Below are 12,408 nucleotides of genomic sequence, written 5' to 3' on the forward strand. Positions count from 1 at the left end.
AGCCATTTCGTACTTTCGGTGGCTGTAGCGCCACCGCCGGGCCCATCGGGGGGCCAGCCTTGGTGATGTTGTAGAGCGAGTGGCTAGTGCCATCCCTCAAAGTTTCAGGTCTCTACGACGTACGGCCTTTGCCAACCCTCCCCCCCCTCACCGCTTCCCAGATGGGCGTCGCCTTTGCCGGCTCCCCTGCCGCTGCGTCATTGTGTCATCGCTTCTCGGCCTTTTGGCTAAGATCAAGTGTAGTATCTGTTCTTATCAGTGTAATATCTGATACGTCCCCTATCCGGGGACTGCATATTAAATTGATTTGTGGCACATGGAGCCGGACCCGGGGCTTGCTCCGTCCACTCCACGCATCGACCTGGTATTGCAGTGCCTCCAGGAACGGTGTGCTTCCCCTTTTTGGGGACTGCGAATTGTTGTGACTAATAGAAGAACCAACAACACCACTGGAATTTTGTCAGAGAATACAGAAATACGCAGGAAGCGCATACAGAATGACGATGAGGTGACCGTTGACGATGACCGTGCCACAGAGAAAGCAGCAAGCTGCGGTCATATGAGCATAGGGAAAAAAGAAGAACAAAAGCGTCGGTTGCCGGCCGGCTGACTCATCACCGTCACAGCACGTTTTTTGATGTCCCTCTTATTTGAGAGTCTTTACCAACGAGCTGATGAGTCGAATCGGGGGTTTGTGTTGGATGGATTAGGGACACCTGATTCAAATCAAGGTCAGGCACGCACGCACGCAGCAGTCAAGCAATGGAAGGTGCCCCGTCCTTCCTTTTCTTGGGGGAGGGGAAGGTCACCGTGTTTGAGGATGGCGAAGGGGGATAGGGCGCCTCTGCCTGGAGGCCAGGCAACTCATACTTACCTGGCAGGGGAGACACCATGATCAGGAAGGTGGTTCACCCAGGGCGAGGCTCGGCCATTGCACTCCGGTTGTGCTGACCCCTGCGAATTCCCCAAATGTGGGAATCTCGACTGCATAATTTATGGTAGTGGGGGACTGCGTTCGCGCTCTCCCCTGTACACACTGGTTAAAAGCAGATAGCGTGGAGGGAAAAAGCGTGCGGTTCTTGACGCTTGTGGTGCCGCCCACTGCCCCAAAGGGTGAAGTTGCACCAGTTTTGTTATGTTTCTGTCTCTTTCTGCTGTGTCAGCCAGTGACCCGGAGAGTTCAGAGAACTGAACTGCGTCTGTTTTCATCGAGGTTGTCGAAACCTGCGACCGGTTTGCCGAATGTGGTTTTTCCCACAAACTTTGATATTCAACGGACGAGTTGATTGACAGCAGTGGTCCCAAAGGCAAAGTTGTTCGGATGGAGGTTTTCTGTCGTATGGTACGACTGTCTCGTGCGCGTGCTGTGAAAAAGCACGCGACATACGTTCGCCTATAGCCGCTCTCATGTTGTTGCTTTTTCATTTTAAAGCGCCACTAGGTGGCCATTCACCGCGTCCTTTCTCGCCTGACCCCAGACTGAGCCCGTGCACGGGTGTACCGGCTTGGGTGAAATTGTCTCGTTCCGTCCAAGAGCTATAGCCGTTCTAGCAGACCCCGCCTCGCCCAGCCCGTAGGTTTCGGCCTGCCGCCGCCAAGCTGAATCGAAATTCCCACTTTTTTTCCGATCTGGACGGACAGTCAGACTCCAGAGAATCTTTCTGCACTGGTTTGGGCCAGATCGGGCAAAAGACCTAGGACTAGTGTGCAAAAGTAGGTTTTTCACAAAATCCCAAATACCCGAAAATTTCGCCAGCGCAACCTTCGAATCCGAGGCATGCGTCTCGCTCGGCTCGAGCCAAGGATTCCGATGATATAAGACACTTGGTTCTGCGGCGTGCGGTTTGGGAGCTACGAGCCATTTCGTACTTTCGGTGGCTGTAGCGCCACCGCCGGGCCCATCGGGGGGCCAGCCTTGGTGATGTTGTAGAGCGAGTGGCTAGTACCATCCCTCAAAGTTTCAGGTCTCTACGACGTACGGCCTTTGCCAACCCTCCCCCCCCTCACCGCTTCCCAGATGGGCGTCGCCTTTGCCGGCTCCCCTGCCGCTGCGTCATTGTGTCATCGCTTCTCGGCCTTTTGGCTAAGATCAAGTGTAGTATCTGTTCTTATCAGTTTAATATCTGATACGTCCCCTATCCGGGGACTGCATATTAAATTGATTTTTGGCACATGGAGCCGGAACCGGGGCTTGCTCCGTCCACTCCACGCATCGACCTGGTATTGCAGTGCCTCCAGGAACGGTGTGCTTCCCCTTTTTGGGGACTGTGAATTGTTGTGACTAATAGAAGAACCAACAACACCACTGGAATTTTGTCAGAGAATACAGAAATACGCAGGAAGCGCATACAGAATGATGATGAGGTGACCGTTGACGATGACCGTGCCACAGAGAAAGCAGCAAGCTGCGGTCATATGAGCATAGGGAAAAAAGAAGAACAAAAGCGTCGGTTGCCGGCCGGCTGACTCATCACCGTCACAGCACGTTTTTTGATGTCCCTCTTATTTGAGAGTCTTTACCAACGAGCTGATGAGTCGAATCGGGGGTTTGTGTTGGATGGATTAGGGACACCTGATTCAAATCAAGGTCAGGCACGCACGCAGCAGTCAAGCAATGGAAGGTGCCCCGTCCTTCCTTTTCTTGGGGGAGGGGAAGGTCACCGTGTTTGAGGATGGCGAAGGGGGATAGGGCGCCTCTGCCTGGAGGCCAGGCAACTCATACTTACCTGGCAGGGGAGACACCATGATCAGGAAGGTGGTTCACCCAGGGCGAGGCTCGGCCATTGCACTCCGGTTGTGCTGACCCCTGCGAATTCCCCAAATGTGGGAATCTCGACTGCATAATTTATGGTAGTGGGGGACTGCGTTCGCGCTCTCCCCTGTACACACTGGTTAAAAGCAGATAGCGTGGAGGGAAAAAGCGTGCGGTTCTTGACGCTTGTGGCGCCGCCCACTGCCCCAAAGGGTGAAGTTGCACCAGTTTTGTTATGTTTCTGTCTCTTTCTGCTGTGTCAGCCAGTGACCCGGAGAGTTCAGAGAACTGAACTGCGTCTGTTTTCATCGAGGTTGTCGAAACCTGCGACCGGTTTGCCGAATGTGGTTTTTCCCACAAACTTTGATATTCAACGGACGAGTTGATTGACAGCAGTGGTCCCAAAGGCAAAGTTGTTCGGATGGAGGTTTTCTGTCGTATGGTACGACTGTCTCGTGCGCGTGCTGTGAAAAAGCACGCGACATACGTTCGCCTATAGCCGCTCTCATGTTGTTGCTTTTTCATTTTAAAGCGCCACTAGGTGGCCATTCACCGCGTCCTTTCTCGCCTGACCCCAGACTGAGCCCGTGCACGGGTGTACCGGCTTGGGTGAAATTGTCTCGTTCCGTCCAAGAGCTATAGCCGTTCTAGCAGACCCCGCCTCGCCCAGCCCGTAGGTTTCGGCCTGCCGCCGCCAAGCTGAATCGAAATTCCCACTTTTTTTCCGATCTGGACGGACAGTCAGACTCCAGAGAATCTTTCTGCACTGGTTTGGGCCAGATCGGGCAAAAGACCTAGGACTAGTGTGCAAAAGTAGGTTTTTCACAAAATCCCAAATACCCGAAAATTTCGCCAGCGCAACCTTCGAATCCGAGGCATGCGTCTCGCTCGGCTCGAGCCAAGGATTCCGATGATATAAGACACTTGGTTCTGCGGCGTGCGGTTTGGGAGCTACGAGCCATTTCGTACTTTCGGTGGCTGTAGCGCCACCGCCGGGCCCATCGGGGGGCCAGCCTTGGTGATGTTGTAGAGCGAGTGGCTAGTGCCATCCCTCAAAGTTTCAGGTCTCTACGACGTACGGCCTTTGCCAACCCTCCCCCCCCTCACCGCTTCCCAGATGGGCGTCGCCTTTGCCGGCTCCCCTGCCGCTGCGTCATTGTGTCATCGCTTCTCGGCCTTTTGGCTAAGATCAAGTGTAGTATCTGTTCTTATCAGTGTAATATCTGATACGTCCCCTATCCGGGGACTGCATATTAAATTGATTTGTGGCACATGGAGCCGGACCCGGGGCTTGCTCCGTCCACTCCACGCATCGACCTGGTATTGCAGTGCCTCCAGGAACGGTGTGCTTCCCCTTTTTGGGGACTGCGAATTGTTGTGACTAATAGAAGAACCAACAACACCACTGGAATTTTGTCAGAGAATACAGAAATACGCAGGAAGCGCATACAGAATGACGATGAGGTGACCGTTGACGATGACCGTGCCACAGAGAAAGCAGCAAGCTGCGGTCATATGAGCATAGGGAAAAAAGAAGAACAAAAGCGTCGGTTGCCGGCCGGCTGACTCATCACCGTCACAGCACGTTTTTTGATGTCCCTCTTATTTGAGAGTCTTTACCAACGAGCTGATGAGTCGAATCGGGGGTTTGTGTTGGATGGATTAGGGACACCTGATTCAAATCAAGGTCAGGCACGCACGCACGCAGCAGTCAAGCAATGGAAGGTGCCCCGTCCTTCCTTTTCTTGGGGGAGGGGAAGGTCACCGTGTTTGAGGATGGCGAAGGGGGATAGGGCGCCTCTGCCTGGAGGCCAGGCAACTCATACTTACCTGGCAGGGGAGACACCATGATCAGGAAGGTGGTTCACCCAGGGCGAGGCTCGGCCATTGCACTCCGGTTGTGCTGACCCCTGCGAATTCCCCAAATGTGGGAATCTCGACTGCATAATTTATGGTAGTGGGGGACTGCGTTCGCGCTCTCCCCTGTACACACTGGTTAAAAGCAGATAGCGTGGAGGGAAAAAGCGTGCGGTTCTTGACGCTTGTGGTGCCGCCCACTGCCCCAAAGGGTGAAGTTGCACCAGTTTTGTTATGTTTCTGTCTCTTTCTGCTGTGTCAGCCAGTGACCCGGAGAGTTCAGAGAACTGAACTGCGTCTGTTTTCATCGAGGTTGTCGAAACCTGCGACCGGTTTGCCGAATGTGGTTTTTCCCACAAACTTTGATATTCAACGGACGAGTTGATTGACAGCAGTGGTCCCAAAGGCAAAGTTGTTCGGATGGAGGTTTTCTGTCGTATGGTACGACTGTCTCGTGCGCGTGCTGTGAAAAAGCACGCGACATACGTTCGCCTATAGCCGCTCTCATGTTGTTGCTTTTTCATTTTAAAGCGCCACTAGGTGGCCATTCACCGCGTCCTTTCTCGCCTGACCCCAGACTGAGCCCGTGCACGGGTGTACCGGCTTGGGTGAAATTGTCTCGTTCCGTCCAAGAGCTATAGCCGTTCTAGCAGACCCCGCCTCGCCCAGCCCGTAGGTTTCGGCCTGCCGCCGCCAAGCTGAATCGAAATTCCCACTTTTTTTCCGATCTGGACGGACAGTCAGACTCCAGAGAATCTTTCTGCACTGGTTTGGGCCAGATCGGGCAAAAGACCTAGGACTAGTGTGCAAAAGTAGGTTTTTCACAAAATCCCAAATACCCGAAAATTTCGCCAGCGCAACCTTCGAATCCGAGGCATGCGTCTCGCTCGGCTCGAGCCAAGGATTCCGATGATATAAGACACTTGGTTCTGCGGCGTGCGGTTTGGGAGCTACGAGCCATTTCGTACTTTCGGTGGCTGTAGCGCCACCGCCGGGCCCATCGGGGGGCCAGCCTTGGTGATGTTGTAGAGCGAGTGGCTAGTACCATCCCTCAAAGTTTCAGGTCTCTACGACGTACGGCCTTTGCCAACCCTCCCCCCCCTCACCGCTTCCCAGATGGGCGTCGCCTTTGCCGGCTCCCCTGCCGCTGCGTCATTGTGTCATCGCTTCTCGGCCTTTTGGCTAAGATCAAGTGTAGTATCTGTTCTTATCAGTTTAATATCTGATACGTCCCCTATCCGGGGACTGCATATTAAATTGATTTTTGGCACATGGAGCCGGAACCGGGGCTTGCTCCGTCCACTCCACGCATCGACCTGGTATTGCAGTGCCTCCAGGAACGGTGTGCTTCCCCTTTTTGGGGACTGTGAATTGTTGTGACTAATAGAAGAACCAACAACACCACTGGAATTTTGTCAGAGAATACAGAAATACGCAGGAAGCGCATACAGAATGATGATGAGGTGACCGTTGACGATGACCGTGCCACAGAGAAAGCAGCAAGCTGCGGTCATATGAGCATAGGGAAAAAAGAAGAACAAAAGCGTCGGTTGCCGGCCGGCTGACTCATCACCGTCACAGCACGTTTTTTGATGTCCCTCTTATTTGAGAGTCTTTACCAACGAGCTGATGAGTCGAATCGGGGGTTTGTGTTGGATGGATTAGGGACACCTGATTCAAATCAAGGTCAGGCACGCACGCAGCAGTCAAGCAATGGAAGGTGCCCCGTCCTTCCTTTTCTTGGGGGAGGGGAAGGTCACCGTGTTTGAGGATGGCGAAGGGGGATAGGGCGCCTCTGCCTGGAGGCCAGGCAACTCATACTTACCTGGCAGGGGAGACACCATGATCAGGAAGGTGGTTCACCCAGGGCGAGGCTCGGCCATTGCACTCCGGTTGTGCTGACCCCTGCGAATTCCCCAAATGTGGGAATCTCGACTGCATAATTTATGGTAGTGGGGGACTGCGTTCGCGCTCTCCCCTGTACACACTGGTTAAAAGCAGATAGCGTGGAGGGAAAAAGCGTGCGGTTCTTGACGCTTGTGGTGCCGCCCACTGCCCCAAAGGGTGAAGTTGCACCAGTTTTGTTATGTTTCTGTCTCTTTCTGCTGTGTCAGCCAGTGACCCGGAGAGTTCAGAGAACTGAACTGCGTCTGTTTTCATCGAGGTTGTCGAAACCTGCGACCGGTTTGCCGAATGTGGTTTTTCCCACAAACTTTGATATTCAACGGACGAGTTGATTGACAGCAGTGGTCCCAAAGGCAAAGTTGTTCGGATGGAGGTTTTCTGTCGTATGGTACGACTGTCTCGTGCGCGTGCTGTGAAAAAGCACGCGACATACGTTCGCCTATAGCCGCTCTCATGTTGTTGCTTTTTCATTTTAAAGCGCCACTAGGTGGCCATTCACCGCGTCCTTTCTCGCCTGACCCCAGACTGAGCCCGTGCACGGGTGTACCGGCTTGGGTGAAATTGTCTCGTTCCGTCCAAGAGCTATAGCCGTTCTAGCAGACCCCGCCTCGCCCAGCCCGTAGGTTTCGGCCTGCCGCCGCCAAGCTGAATCGAAATTCCCACTTTTTTTCCGATCTGGACGGACAGTCAGACTCCAGAGAATCTTTCTGCACTGGTTTGGGCCAGATCGGGCAAAAGACCTAGGACTAGTGTGCAAAAGTAGGTTTTTCACAAAATCCCAAATACCCGAAAATTTCGCCAGCGCAACCTTCGAATCCGAGGCATGCGTCTCGCTCGGCTCGAGCCAAGGATTCCGATGATATAAGACACTTGGTTCTGCGGCGTGCGGTTTGGGAGCTACGAGCCATTTCGTACTTTCGGTGGCTGTAGCGCCACCGCCGGGCCCATCGGGGGGCCAGCCTTGGTGATGTTGTAGAGCGAGTGGCTAGTACCATCCCTCAAAGTTTCAGGTCTCTACGACGTACGGCCTTTGCCAACCCTCCCCCCCCTCACCGCTTCCCAGATGGGCGTCGCCTTTGCCGGCTCCCCTGCCGCTGCGTCATTGTGTCATCGCTTCTCGGCCTTTTGGCTAAGATCAAGTGTAGTATCTGTTCTTATCAGTTTAATATCTGATACGTCCCCTATCCGGGGACTGCATATTAAATTGATTTTTGGCACATGGAGCCGGAACCGGGGCTTGCTCCGTCCACTCCACGCATCGACCTGGTATTGCAGTGCCTCCAGGAACGGTGTGCTTCCCCTTTTTGGGGACTGTGAATTGTTGTGACTAATAGAAGAACCAACAACACCACTGGAATTTTGTCAGAGAATACAGAAATACGCAGGAAGCGCATACAGAATGATGATGAGGTGACCGTTGACGATGACCGTGCCACAGAGAAAGCAGCAAGCTGCGGTCATATGAGCATAGGGAAAAAAGAAGAACAAAAGCGTCGGTTGCCGGCCGGCTGACTCATCACCGTCACAGCACGTTTTTTGATGTCCCTCTTATTTGAGAGTCTTTACCAACGAGCTGATGAGTCGAATCGGGGGTTTGTGTTGGATGGATTAGGGACACCTGATTCAAATCAAGGTCAGGCACGCACGCAGCAGTCAAGCAATGGAAGGTGCCCCGTCCTTCCTTTTCTTGGGGGAGGGGAAGGTCACCGTGTTTGAGGATGGCGAAGGGGGATAGGGCGCCTCTGCCTGGAGGCCAGGCAACTCATACTTACCTGGCAGGGGAGACACCATGATCAGGAAGGTGGTTCACCCAGGGCGAGGCTCGGCCATTGCACTCCGGTTGTGCTGACCCCTGCGAATTCCCCAAATGTGGGAATCTCGACTGCATAATTTATGGTAGTGGGGGACTGCGTTCGCGCTCTCCCCTGTACACACTGGTTAAAAGCAGATAGCGTGGAGGGAAAAAGCGTGCGGTTCTTGACGCTTGTGGCGCCGCCCACTGCCCCAAAGGGTGAAGTTGCACCAGTTTTGTTATGTTTCTGTCTCTTTCTGCTGTGTCAGCCAGTGACCCGGAGAGTTCAGAGAACTGAACTGCGTCTGTTTTCATCGAGGTTGTCGAAACCTGCGACCGGTTTGCCGAATGTGGTTTTTCCCACAAACTTTGATATTCAACGGACGAGTTGATTGACAGCAGTGGTCCCAAAGGCAAAGTTGTTCGGATGGAGGTTTTCTGTCGTATGGTACGACTGTCTCGTGCGCGTGCTGTGAAAAAGCACGCGACATACGTTCGCCTATAGCCGCTCTCATGTTGTTGCTTTTTCATTTTAAAGCGCCACTAGGTGGCCATTCACCGCGTCCTTTCTCGCCTGACCCCAGACTGAGCCCGTGCACGGGTGTACCGGCTTGGGTGAAATTGTCTCGTTCCGTCCAAGAGCTATAGCCGTTCTAGCAGACCCCGCCTCGCCCAGCCCGTAGGTTTCGGCCTGCCGCCGCCAAGCTGAATCGAAATTCCCACTTTTTTTCCGATCTGGACGGACAGTCAGACTCCAGAGAATCTTTCTGCACTGGTTTGGGCCAGATCGGGCAAAAGACCTAGGACTAGTGTGCAAAAGTAGGTTTTTCACAAAATCCCAAATACCCGAAAATTTCGCCAGCGCAACCTTCGAATCCGAGGCATGCGTCTCGCTCGGCTCGAGCCAAGGATTCCGATGATATAAGACACTTGGTTCTGCGGCGTGCGGTTTGGGAGCTACGAGCCATTTCGTACTTTCGGTGGCTGTAGCGCCACCGCCGGGCCCATCGGGGGGCCAGCCTTGGTGATGTTGTAGAGCGAGTGGCTAGTACCATCCCTCAAAGTTTCAGGTCTCTACGACGTACGGCCTTTGCCAACCCTCCCCCCCCTCACCGCTTCCCAGATGGGCGTCGCCTTTGCCGGCTCCCCTGCCGCTGCGTCATTGTGTCATCGCTTCTCGGCCTTTTGGCTAAGATCAAGTGTAGTATCTGTTCTTATCAGTTTAATATCTGATACGTCCCCTATCCGGGGACTGCATATTAAATTGATTTTTGGCACATGGAGCCGGAACCGGGGCTTGCTCCGTCCACTCCACGCATCGACCTGGTATTGCAGTGCCTCCAGGAACGGTGTGCTTCCCCTTTTCGGGGACTGCGAATTGTTGTGACTAATAGAAGAACCAACAACACCACTGGACTTTTGTCAGAGAATACAGAAATACGCAGGAAGCGCATACAGAATGACGATGAGGTGACCGTTGACGATGACCGTGCCACAGAGAAAGCAGCAAGCTGCGGTCATATGAGCATAGGGAAAAAAGAAGAACAAAAGCGTCGGTTGCCGGCCGGCTGACTCATCACCGTCACAGCACGTTTTTTGATGTCCCTCTTATTTGAGAGTCTTTACCAACGAGCTGATGAGTCGAATCAGGGGTTTGTGTTGGATGGATTAGGGACACCTGATTCAAATCAAGGTCACGCACGCACGCACGCAGCAGTCAAGCAATGGAAGGTGCCCCGTCCTTCCTTTTCTTGGGGGAGGGGAAGGTCACCGTGTTTGAGGATGGCGAAGGGGGATAGGGCGCCTCTGCCTGGAGGCCAGGCAACTCATACTTACCTGGCAGGGGAGACACCATGATCAGGAAGGTGGTTCACCCAGGGCGAGGCTCGGCCATTGCACTCCGGTTGTGCTGACCCCTGCGAATTCCCCAAATGTGGGAATCTCGACTGCATAATTTATGGTAGTGGGGGACTGCGTTCGCGCTCTCCCCTGTACACACTGGTTAAAAGCAGATAGCGTGGAGGGAAAAAGCGTGCGGTTCTTGACGCTTGTGGCGCCGCCCACTGCCCCAAAGGGTGAAGTTGCACCAGTTTTGTTATGTTTCTGTCTCTTTCTGCTGTGTCAGCCAGTGACCCGGAGAGTTCAGAGAACTGAACTGCGTCTGTTTTCATCGAGGTTGTCGAAACCTGCGACCGGTTTGCCGAATGTGGTTTTTCCCACAAACTTTGATATTCAACGGACGAGTTGATTGACAGCAGTGGTCCCAAAGGCAAAGTTGTTCGGATGGAGGTTTTCTGTCGTATGGTACGACTGTCTCGTGCGCGTGCTGTGAAAAAGCACGCGACATACGTTCGCCTATAGCCGCTCTCATGTTGTTGCTTTTTCATTTTAAAGCGCCACTAGGTGGCCATTCACCGCGTCCTTTCTCGCCTGACCCCAGACTGAGCCCGTGCACGGGTGTACCGGCTTGGGTGAAATTGTCTCGTTCCGTCCAAGAGCTATAGCCGTTCTAGCAGACCCCGCCTCGCCCAGCCCGTAGGTTTCGGCCTGCCGCCGCCAAGCTGAATCGAAATTCCCACTTTTTTTCCGATCTGGACGGACAGTCAGACTCCAGAGAATCTTTCTGCACTGGTTTGGGCCAGATCGGGCAAAAGACCTAGGACTAGTGTGCAAAAGTAGGTTTTTCACAAAATCCCAAATACCCGAAAATTTCGCCAGCGCAACCTTCGAATCCGAGGCATGCGTCTCGCTCGGCTCGAGCCAAGGATTCCGATGATATAAGACACTTGGTTCTGCGGCGTGCGGTTTGGGAGCTACGAGCCATTTCGTACTTTCGGTGGCTGTAGCGCCACCGCCGGGCCCATCGGGGGGCCAGCCTTGGTGATGTTGTAGAGCGAGTGGCTAGTACCATCCCTCAAAGTTTCAGGTCTCTACGACGTACGGCCTTTGCCAACCCTCCCCCCCCTCACCGCTTCCCAGATGGGCGTCGCCTTTGCCGGCTCCCCTGCCGCTGCGTCATTGTGTCATCGCTTCTCGGCCTTTTGGCTAAGATCAAGTGTAGTATCTGTTCTTATCAGTTTAATATCTGATACGTCCCCTATCCGGGGACTGCATATTAAATTGATTTTTGGCACATGGAGCCGGAACCGGGGCTTGCTCCGTCCACTCCACGCATCGACCTGGTATTGCAGTGCCTCCAGGAACGGTGTGCTTCCCCTTTTCGGGGACTGCGAATTGTTGTGACTAATAGAAGAACCAACAACACCACTGGACTTTTGTCAGAGAATACAGAAATACGCAGGAAGCGCATACAGAATGACGATGAGGTGACCGTTGACGATGACCGTGCCACAGAGAAAGCAGCAAGCTGCGGTCATATGAGCATAGGGAAAAAAGAAGAACAAAAGCGTCGGTTGCCGGCCGGCTGACTCATCACCGTCACAGCACGTTTTTTGATGTCCCTCTTATTTGAGAGTCTTTACCAACGAGCTGATGAGTCGAATCAGGGGTTTGTGTTGGATGGATTAGGGACACCTGATTCAAATCAAGGTCACGCACGCACGCACGCAGCAGTCAAGCAATGGAAGGTGCCCCGTCCTTCCTTTTCTTGGGGGAGGGGAAGGTCACCGTGTTTGAGGATGGCGAAGGGGGATAGGGCGCCTCTGCCTGGAGGCCAGGCAACTCATACTTACCTGGCAGGGGAGACACCATGATCAGGAAGGTGGTTCACCCAGGGCGAGGCTCGGCCATTGCACTCCGGTTGTGCTGACCCCTGCGAATTCCCCAAATGTGGGAATCTCGACTGCATAATTTATGGTAGTGGGGGACTGCGTTCGCGCTCTCCCCTGTACACACTGGTTAAAAGCAGATAGCGTGGAGGGAAAAAGCGTGCGGTTCTTGACGCTTGTGGCGCCGCCCACTGCCCCAAAGGGTGAAGTTGCACCAGTTTTGTTATGTTTCTGTCTCTTTCTGCTGTGTCAGCCAGTGACCCGGAGAGTTCAGAGAACTGAACTGCGTCTGTTTTCATCGAGGTTGTCGAAACCTGCGACCGGTTTGCCGAATGTGGTTTTTCCCACAAACTTTGATATTCAACGGACGAGTT

The 12,408-nt window shown here is 53.6% G+C and overlaps 14 non-coding genes across 14 annotated transcripts; all 14 read left to right on the top strand.

The window, feature by feature from the left end:
• Window positions 1-207: 207 nt before the first annotated feature.
• LOC137066847 (U2 spliceosomal RNA) lies at window positions 208-398 on the top strand. Its single transcript, XR_010902729.1, has one exon. It is a non-coding gene; the product is annotated as a U2 spliceosomal RNA (small nuclear RNA).
• A 468-nt stretch (window positions 399-866) lies between these two features.
• On the top strand, window positions 867-1,030 carry LOC137067316 (U1 spliceosomal RNA). Its single transcript, XR_010903118.1, has one exon. It is a non-coding gene; the product is annotated as a U1 spliceosomal RNA (small nuclear RNA).
• A 1,033-nt stretch (window positions 1,031-2,063) lies between these two features.
• On the top strand, window positions 2,064-2,254 carry LOC137066784 (U2 spliceosomal RNA). The gene has a single exon (XR_010902672.1). It is a non-coding gene; the product is annotated as a U2 spliceosomal RNA (small nuclear RNA).
• Window positions 2,255-2,718: 464 nt separating this feature from the next.
• LOC137067317 (U1 spliceosomal RNA) lies at window positions 2,719-2,882 on the top strand. The gene has a single exon (XR_010903119.1). It is a non-coding gene; the product is annotated as a U1 spliceosomal RNA (small nuclear RNA).
• Window positions 2,883-3,915: 1,033 nt separating this feature from the next.
• LOC137066849 (U2 spliceosomal RNA) lies at window positions 3,916-4,106 on the top strand. The gene has a single exon (XR_010902731.1). It is a non-coding gene; the product is annotated as a U2 spliceosomal RNA (small nuclear RNA).
• A 468-nt stretch (window positions 4,107-4,574) lies between these two features.
• On the top strand, window positions 4,575-4,738 carry LOC137067318 (U1 spliceosomal RNA). Its single transcript, XR_010903120.1, has one exon. It is a non-coding gene; the product is annotated as a U1 spliceosomal RNA (small nuclear RNA).
• A 1,033-nt stretch (window positions 4,739-5,771) lies between these two features.
• LOC137066785 (U2 spliceosomal RNA) lies at window positions 5,772-5,962 on the top strand. The gene has a single exon (XR_010902673.1). It is a non-coding gene; the product is annotated as a U2 spliceosomal RNA (small nuclear RNA).
• Window positions 5,963-6,426: 464 nt separating this feature from the next.
• Window positions 6,427-6,590, top strand: LOC137067319 (U1 spliceosomal RNA). The gene has a single exon (XR_010903121.1). It is a non-coding gene; the product is annotated as a U1 spliceosomal RNA (small nuclear RNA).
• A 1,033-nt stretch (window positions 6,591-7,623) lies between these two features.
• On the top strand, window positions 7,624-7,814 carry LOC137066786 (U2 spliceosomal RNA). Its single transcript, XR_010902674.1, has one exon. It is a non-coding gene; the product is annotated as a U2 spliceosomal RNA (small nuclear RNA).
• A 464-nt stretch (window positions 7,815-8,278) lies between these two features.
• On the top strand, window positions 8,279-8,442 carry LOC137067321 (U1 spliceosomal RNA). The gene has a single exon (XR_010903122.1). It is a non-coding gene; the product is annotated as a U1 spliceosomal RNA (small nuclear RNA).
• A 1,033-nt stretch (window positions 8,443-9,475) lies between these two features.
• Window positions 9,476-9,666, top strand: LOC137066788 (U2 spliceosomal RNA). The gene has a single exon (XR_010902676.1). It is a non-coding gene; the product is annotated as a U2 spliceosomal RNA (small nuclear RNA).
• Window positions 9,667-10,134: 468 nt separating this feature from the next.
• LOC137067323 (U1 spliceosomal RNA) lies at window positions 10,135-10,298 on the top strand. Its single transcript, XR_010903124.1, has one exon. It is a non-coding gene; the product is annotated as a U1 spliceosomal RNA (small nuclear RNA).
• Window positions 10,299-11,331: 1,033 nt separating this feature from the next.
• LOC137066789 (U2 spliceosomal RNA) lies at window positions 11,332-11,522 on the top strand. Its single transcript, XR_010902677.1, has one exon. It is a non-coding gene; the product is annotated as a U2 spliceosomal RNA (small nuclear RNA).
• Window positions 11,523-11,990: 468 nt separating this feature from the next.
• Window positions 11,991-12,154, top strand: LOC137067324 (U1 spliceosomal RNA). The gene has a single exon (XR_010903125.1). It is a non-coding gene; the product is annotated as a U1 spliceosomal RNA (small nuclear RNA).
• Window positions 12,155-12,408: the final 254 nt, after the last annotated feature.

The sequence above is a fragment of the Pseudorasbora parva genome, unplaced genomic scaffold (genome assembly GCF_024679245.1).
Source record: "Pseudorasbora parva isolate DD20220531a unplaced genomic scaffold, ASM2467924v1 scaffold_33, whole genome shotgun sequence".
Classification (NCBI taxonomy): Eukaryota; Metazoa; Chordata; class Actinopteri; order Cypriniformes; family Gobionidae; genus Pseudorasbora; species Pseudorasbora parva.